Below are 6,537 nucleotides of genomic sequence, written 5' to 3'. Positions count from 1 at the left end.
TAGGCCCAGCATTTGGCCTGTGCTGCTTGGCAGTTGCCTGGTAGTGGGGTACTGCGACTTCCCTTTCCACCCTGATCAGCCCTGGTTCTTGTTCCAAGTTCCAGGTTTATGAGCTACCTCTGGTGTCACTGTAAGCACGACTTCTGTTTTTCATTTTTTTTTAAGTCGGGCATGGTGGTGCATGACTTTAAGCCCAGCACAAGGAGGCAGAGGCAAGCCAATCTTTGAGTTCAGTGCCCACCCAGTCTACAAAATGAGTTTAAGGCCAACCAAAGCTACAAAGGGAGTCCTTGTCTCAATCCTCCCCCATAAATAAAAGTTTTGAAGTATTGGAGGTTTCTTCTTGGTGTGTTTGTGTGTGTGTGTATGTTCTTACGTGTGGATAGTGCAGGTAGACATGTCACAGTGCATGTCTGGAGGTCAGCAACTGTGGGTATTGGTCCTCATCTACCATGTTTGAGAAGTTTGTTAGCGCCTGCGCACACCATGCCCACAAAGCTTCCAGGTGTCTCCTGTCTCACTGTAGCAGCGTGGGATCACAAACACTCCTCAGGCTGGCTTTACAGGGGTTCTTGGGCACTAGCATGGCACTTAAGTGTGCAACAGCACAAACTCTGAGCCCACTTACATCGTACAGGTTACAGGGTGACGCTGTGCCTTGGAGAATACGATGACCCAAAGGAGAGCGGTCTGGTCGGTCTACAGACCCGGGAAAAACAGTCGGCTGTTTAGAGCTTGAAACAGTGGGCTCAGGTGCGTGCCGACAGGTTCGTGGTCGGCAGGCTTTCCCGTCTCCCCGTCACGTGCGCCTTTCCCTAAAGGAACCCACCTGAGCAGAACTGGCTCCTGATGTCAGCCAAGCTGAGTTCTTTCTGCCCAGAAGCCCCATAGGCAGCCCTCACTGTCTGCCACTGCAGGGTCACATTCAGGGAAAGACTCCCATAGCCTGCAGCAGCTGGGGGTGATACCTTCAGAGGATTCTGCCTTCTCTGGGTCTCCCGAGAAAGTCAAGTCGATTAATCTCTTGATTCTGGTTCTCCTGGGAGCCCTTCTTTCCCACTTCAAGTATGTTGGTAAGTACACACCAAGCCAGGAATGGTGGTACACACCTGTGATCCTGGCACTGGGGGCGGAAGCAGGCAAGAGAATCAGAAGTTCTAGGCCAGTCTGGGCTTCATGAGACTCTTTTCCTTCCTAAAAAAAAAAAAAAAATAGTGGGGAGAACAAATATACCATTAAGTAGAAAAGTCAGGGAGAGACTAAACTATGCTAGCCACAGTGTGGAAGGCAATCTAAGATGTCTGAAAGTGTGGCTACTCTCTGAAAGGTTGTGAGTTGCATCTGGTCCCTGCCCCAGTATTAGCGGACTTATTTTGAACTTTGTGGTGTCTGGGAATCTGATCAGCGGGAAAGGTGTCAGGCTGCTATAGTACTAAAGGAAAAAGGGGTCAGGTTGGCCTTTTCCACGGCCGGGAACCAACCTGAAGAGTGAAAAATGAAGCAGCCTTTAGATTGCATTTTTATTGGTGTGCCCGTGTGTGGGCGTGGGCGTGCCATGTAGTGTGTAGAGGCCAGGGAACAGCTGGCAGGAGTTGGTTCTCTCCACACTATGAACTCAGGTCGTCAGGCTTGGCATCGGATGCCTTTCCTCACTGAACCATCTCTAGTCTGTGTCCATTTTTTGAGAGTCTCAAATAGCCCTTGCTGGTCTTGAATTTCAGACCCCCTTGCCTGCACCTCCAGAGTGCTCAGATTGCAGTCATATGCATGCCCAGCTGCTTGTTCTATTTTTAATTCATTCGGGACCAGGGTTAATAGCTAACACCTATTTTATGGACGAAGAAACAGATTAAATGGTGGCAGTAGGGATGCTGGCCGTGCTCCTGTTGTATGTACTCAGCACCTCCACAGTTTTATCTCCTCCACGCAGTAACCGCCGGCCTCCAACCTAGACTAGACACGAGGGCTGTATGTGACCCCCCCCCCCCTCAATGCACCTCTATCACCCCTGTGCTTTGCAGTGAGAATGGTTTAAATTTTCCAAGTCTGAGTTCAGCTGGCAGGCCCTCTGCTGGCTGTGTCTGGCTGACCTCACTGCTGGATTCCATGAAGGCTAGCTGGGCTGGATCCTCCCTTCATATACAAAAATAAGCTCAGCACAGATTCAGAGGGGCCTAATATCCAGAAGAGATGTTTTAAACTATAACCCAGAAACAAACAAAAAGAACAAATAACCCAATTTACAAAGGACTTGAATGGGCATTTCTCCAAAGATACACAAACGGCCAGCAAGCCCAGGAAATGACGCCACATCAGCCATCAGCACACCTGTGAGGATAGCCACTCTCCAAACAATACAGTGATAGAGTGGCAAGTGCTGGCAAGGAGGTGAAGAAATCAGAACCTTGTGTGTGGTGGCGGGAATCTCAGATGGTGGAGCCATTAGGGGAACTGTGCAGATTCCTTTAAAAACAAGCCAAGCGGACCTTTGGTCCCAGTGTTTGAGAGGCAGAGGAAGGCAGACCTTAGCAAGTTCAAGATCACTCTTGCCTACAAATCAAGAGTTCCAGGCCAACCAGGGTGACAAAGAGAGATCCTGAATCCAAACAAAAAAAAAAACAAAACAAAAATTAAAAATTCCTACATAACCCACAGTGCTGCTTTTGAGTGTATAGCCAAGAGAACTGACAGAGGATCTCAAGTGAGCTTGCACACTTCCCACTCCAGTGCTGCTGACGACCAAAAAGGTCCACCAGGCAGCCTGGCGGTGGTACTGGCAGTGGGCAGTGGCAAGCACACCGCAGTGGCCCTGCATGCTTTAATCCCAGCACTCGGGAGGCAGAAGCAGAAGGGTCTCTGTGAGTTCAAGACCAGCCTGGTCTACAAAGTGAGTTCCAGGACAGCCAGGGCTGTTACACAGAGAAACCCAGTCTTTAAAGAGAAAAACCAAAAAGTCCACTAAGCAATGAAAGATAAAGAGGATGTGGCATATGCCTACTGGAGACTCAGGCTCAGTCTTACAAAGCCAAGACATCCTTTTGGAAGGTACACCAGGAAACTTGAGGAGCTGACTGAAGTAAGCCAGTCCGCACCAGAGAGCCAGCATCTTAGAAGCAGAAAAGAAAGATGGCTGTCAGGGACCTAGGGAAGGGGAATGGTGTCTAATGGGCAGGGTTTCTGTTGTGCAAGACAAAGCAGTGCACCCTGCCTGGTGGGCAGCCTGGATCACAAGTTCCCCAGACTGATGGGCTTCAGAGGCAGTTCAAAGCCCTGGGGCCAGGGAGTGTCAGCTCGGGCAACTCAGCAAGATCCAGTCTCAAAATATTATAAAGTAAAAAGAGCTGCAGAGATGATTCAGTGGTTAAGAGCACTCATTGCTCATGGAGAAGAGCCGGGTCCTTTCCCTAGCATGTACTCACATGTTGGCTCTCAACCGTCCATAGCTAGTTCCAGGGAATCCCATGCCCTTTCCTGACCTCTGCTGGAGCAAGGCTTACACTTACACTTGACACGCCTGCATACACGCATGCAAATAAATCTTAAAAACTTAGAGAGAGAGAGAGAGAGAGAGAGAGAGAGAGAGAGAGAGAGATGGGGAGCAGGGGATAAACGTCAGTGTCAGAGCAGAGCACTTGTCTACATCCAAGAGATCGAGAGTTCAGTCCAAAACAAAAACGCAAAAAAAAAAAAAAATCTGTAGTGCTATGGTACAAGTACAAATGTCCAGTTAACACTATAAGTAAACTTAACATAGTTATGATAACTGTGTTTTTAACACATACACGTCAGTAAAGATATCCTTAGGTTTTACAAATCGCTCCAATTTTACGCTTTTAAAACGTTCTGCCCATAAATAAGGGTGAACTGGGTGAACTTACTGGGTATAGCAGCGCGGGCCATAGCACGAGCCCTCTGGGAGGCTTTTCCTGCGCCAGGCTCTCCTGTGCTAAGGCAGGTGTGCTCTTAAGAAGGCTGGTAACTGGGGCTTTCGACTGACCTGTGGGCATCACAGCCCTGCGCCAGGATAAGGGCGTCAGTCCCGCCCTCTCCTCCCTCTTGGAACAGACACGGTGACCTAATTTCCTTTAAAATTTTTAAACTAGTGCGTGCATAGATAGATGAGTGACCCTATGCACACGCAGAAAAACCTAACTATCCTTTTGCCTTTGCCCTACACAGTGCGCATCACCATATCTTGTATTTTTTATAGGGTGCTGATTATTTGAACTCAGTTCTTCATGCTTTCACAGCAGCTGCTCCTACCCACTGAACCACAACGCCTTTTTCTGAGATCTTTTTCATAAAAGATTCATGATTATTCCATCTTCTTCAATTTATTGGACAATTTCATAATACCGTATTCTTGAAAATTAAAATCTTAAATGTGCATTTTAAGACAAAAACATTGACTGCATAAATACAGTATATTACAAAGGCAAGAAAAATAACTCTTTCTACAACATATTTCTTCTAAGTTACCATTGAAATAATGCGTTCCTTTTCAGGTTATCTATATTTACTGAGTTTCACATGAGAAAAAAGGAACTATGTCAGACACATGTGATGATTAATATGGCAGAGAGCCCCCCCCCCCCGAGGTTATGAAAAGGAGTGATTTGGTACAATAAGTGTTTGTAGTCAAGTTGGTAGGAATTCTGCAGGAATTATTATGTCAGCTGAGGCTAAATGATTAGGGTAGGGAAAATAATATAATCATGTTGTAATCTCAAAATAAAAGACATAAAAATATTAGAAGGGCATTATATAAATAAAAATCAAATAATTTTTCAGAAAAAAAATTTTAAACTAATTTTTAAATATTTAAATAATAAACCCAGGAACTAGGGATGTAGCTCGGTCCTAGGTGCTAGGTTAGCACACACAAAACCCAGGGTTCGATCCCCAGCACCCGGTAAAAGGGGCACGGTGGCCCACGCCTCAAATCCCAACCCCTGGGAGATGGAGGAAGAAGGATCCTTAGCTAACTGTCACCCCCGGTTACAGAGTGTTTGAAGTCGGCTTGGGCTACGCGAGCCTCTGTCTACAAAATAAAAGATCAATAAAAGAAGTCGGCAGTGGTGTAAACACTCACCCCCAAACCCTCACCTATTCCTTTCATAGACTTGAACAAAGCCTCACCAAATTTAAGTCCGTTTGTTCCCCAATCCTGGTCTCCCCCTGGTGTCCTTCTTCCCCCACCCCCATCTCAGTAGTCTCCCCGCTTGGCCTCCGTTAATCCCCCGGGCCTCCGCGCCGCGCACTGTCCCCGCGGCGGGCAGGCTGGTTCCCCGCTATCGGGGCGCACAGACGTTCACGCTTAGATCAGGCTTCACGCACATCTCTGCGGCCTTTCCCGGCTCAGGGAGGCGGACCCAGCGTGAGTCCCGGGCGGAGGGGGCAGCGGAACCGAGGCTTTACCGCGGCCTCTGAGCGCCGAACGGGCGGCTACCAGAGGAGGCCGGGAGAACGTCACTGTCGGCTGGTGGGCGGGCTTTGAGCAGGGGCGGAGCTTGAGGAGAGGGCGGGGCTTAGCTACCTCCCCCGCCCGCACTACCTCCCCTCCACTGAGAGCTTCTACTGCTAGCTCGGCTGTCAGGCGCGGTGGCCAAGTGGTAAGGCGTCGGTCTCGTAAACCGAAGATCGCGGGTTCGAACCCCGTCCGTGCCTGTGCTTGGAGACGAAACCTTGTTGGTACTCCTGTATTTTCACTTCAGTTTCGCTCTCCCAGCTGCTGTTTTTTTTTTTTTTTTTTTTTTTTTTTTCCTTTCACGTGTCTTAGAGGCCCTTCTTTACCCGTGCGCTGTCAGAGCACCCAACTCTGAACTTTTTACTGGTGCTCGCGCAGTATCCTTCAGCTCTGGTACGGATCGTGCAGTGGGAGGCTTGCCTTCATTCTGAGCGTTCGTTGCCTACACGTGCGTGTCTCCTCTTTGTCCTCTGCCCAGCCAACTGCATCACCATCCCCTGGGCACCTTTACCTCCTTCTGTACCTGGCTCCAGAGAGTTGTGGTACTCCCAAGATATTTGTGGCACTCCCAAGTCATCTGTGAGATAAAGTCTGATCTCATCTGACAGGACCTCCAGGGTTTCAGATTTCTGGTCCCACTCTGTTGTTGTTCTAGGGCAGGGTGAGCCACCACAATCTGCTAGCTTCTCTCTTTGAAACTATGCTAACCGGTAGCTATTTTTCGTTGTTGTTTGTTTGTTTTGGTTTTGTTTTGGTCTAACTATTTAGTGATGTAGCTCTAACTAGCCTGGAACTCCTTGTGTAGACCAGGCTGGCCTCGGACTATCTGCCCATCTCTGCCTCCCAAGTGCTGGGATTAAAGATGTGGGTTACTTTGCCTGCACCAAAATTTTCAATTGTAACACTTAGCATTGAACATACCACTCCAGTTTCACGAACAGAACTCCACCTCTTCATTTCGATCCCATTCTTCTATTAATGTGGCTCCTCCCTGCCCCTTCCTTCCCATTCCTTCCCAACTAAAAGCATATTTCATCTCCTGCTCCTCCCTCTGCCCCTCCCTTTCATTC

The 6,537-nt window shown here is 48.4% G+C and overlaps 1 non-coding gene across 1 annotated transcript; it reads left to right on the top strand.

Annotated features, from left to right (window-relative positions):
* The first annotated feature begins 5,595 nt into the window (after window positions 1-5,595).
* On the top strand, window positions 5,596-5,667 carry Trnat-cgu (transfer RNA threonine (anticodon CGU)). Its single transcript has one exon. It is a non-coding gene; the product is annotated as a tRNA-Thr (tRNA).
* The last annotated feature ends 870 nt before the right edge of the window (window positions 5,668-6,537 follow it).

Source organism: Alexandromys fortis, unplaced genomic scaffold (assembly GCF_014885135.2).
Source record: "Alexandromys fortis isolate MF-2015 unplaced genomic scaffold, M_Fortis_MF-2015_v1.1 scaffold_80, whole genome shotgun sequence".
NCBI classification, from domain to species: domain Eukaryota; kingdom Metazoa; phylum Chordata; class Mammalia; order Rodentia; family Cricetidae; genus Alexandromys; species Alexandromys fortis.
This window is presented reverse-complemented; position numbering and strand designations above follow the sequence as displayed.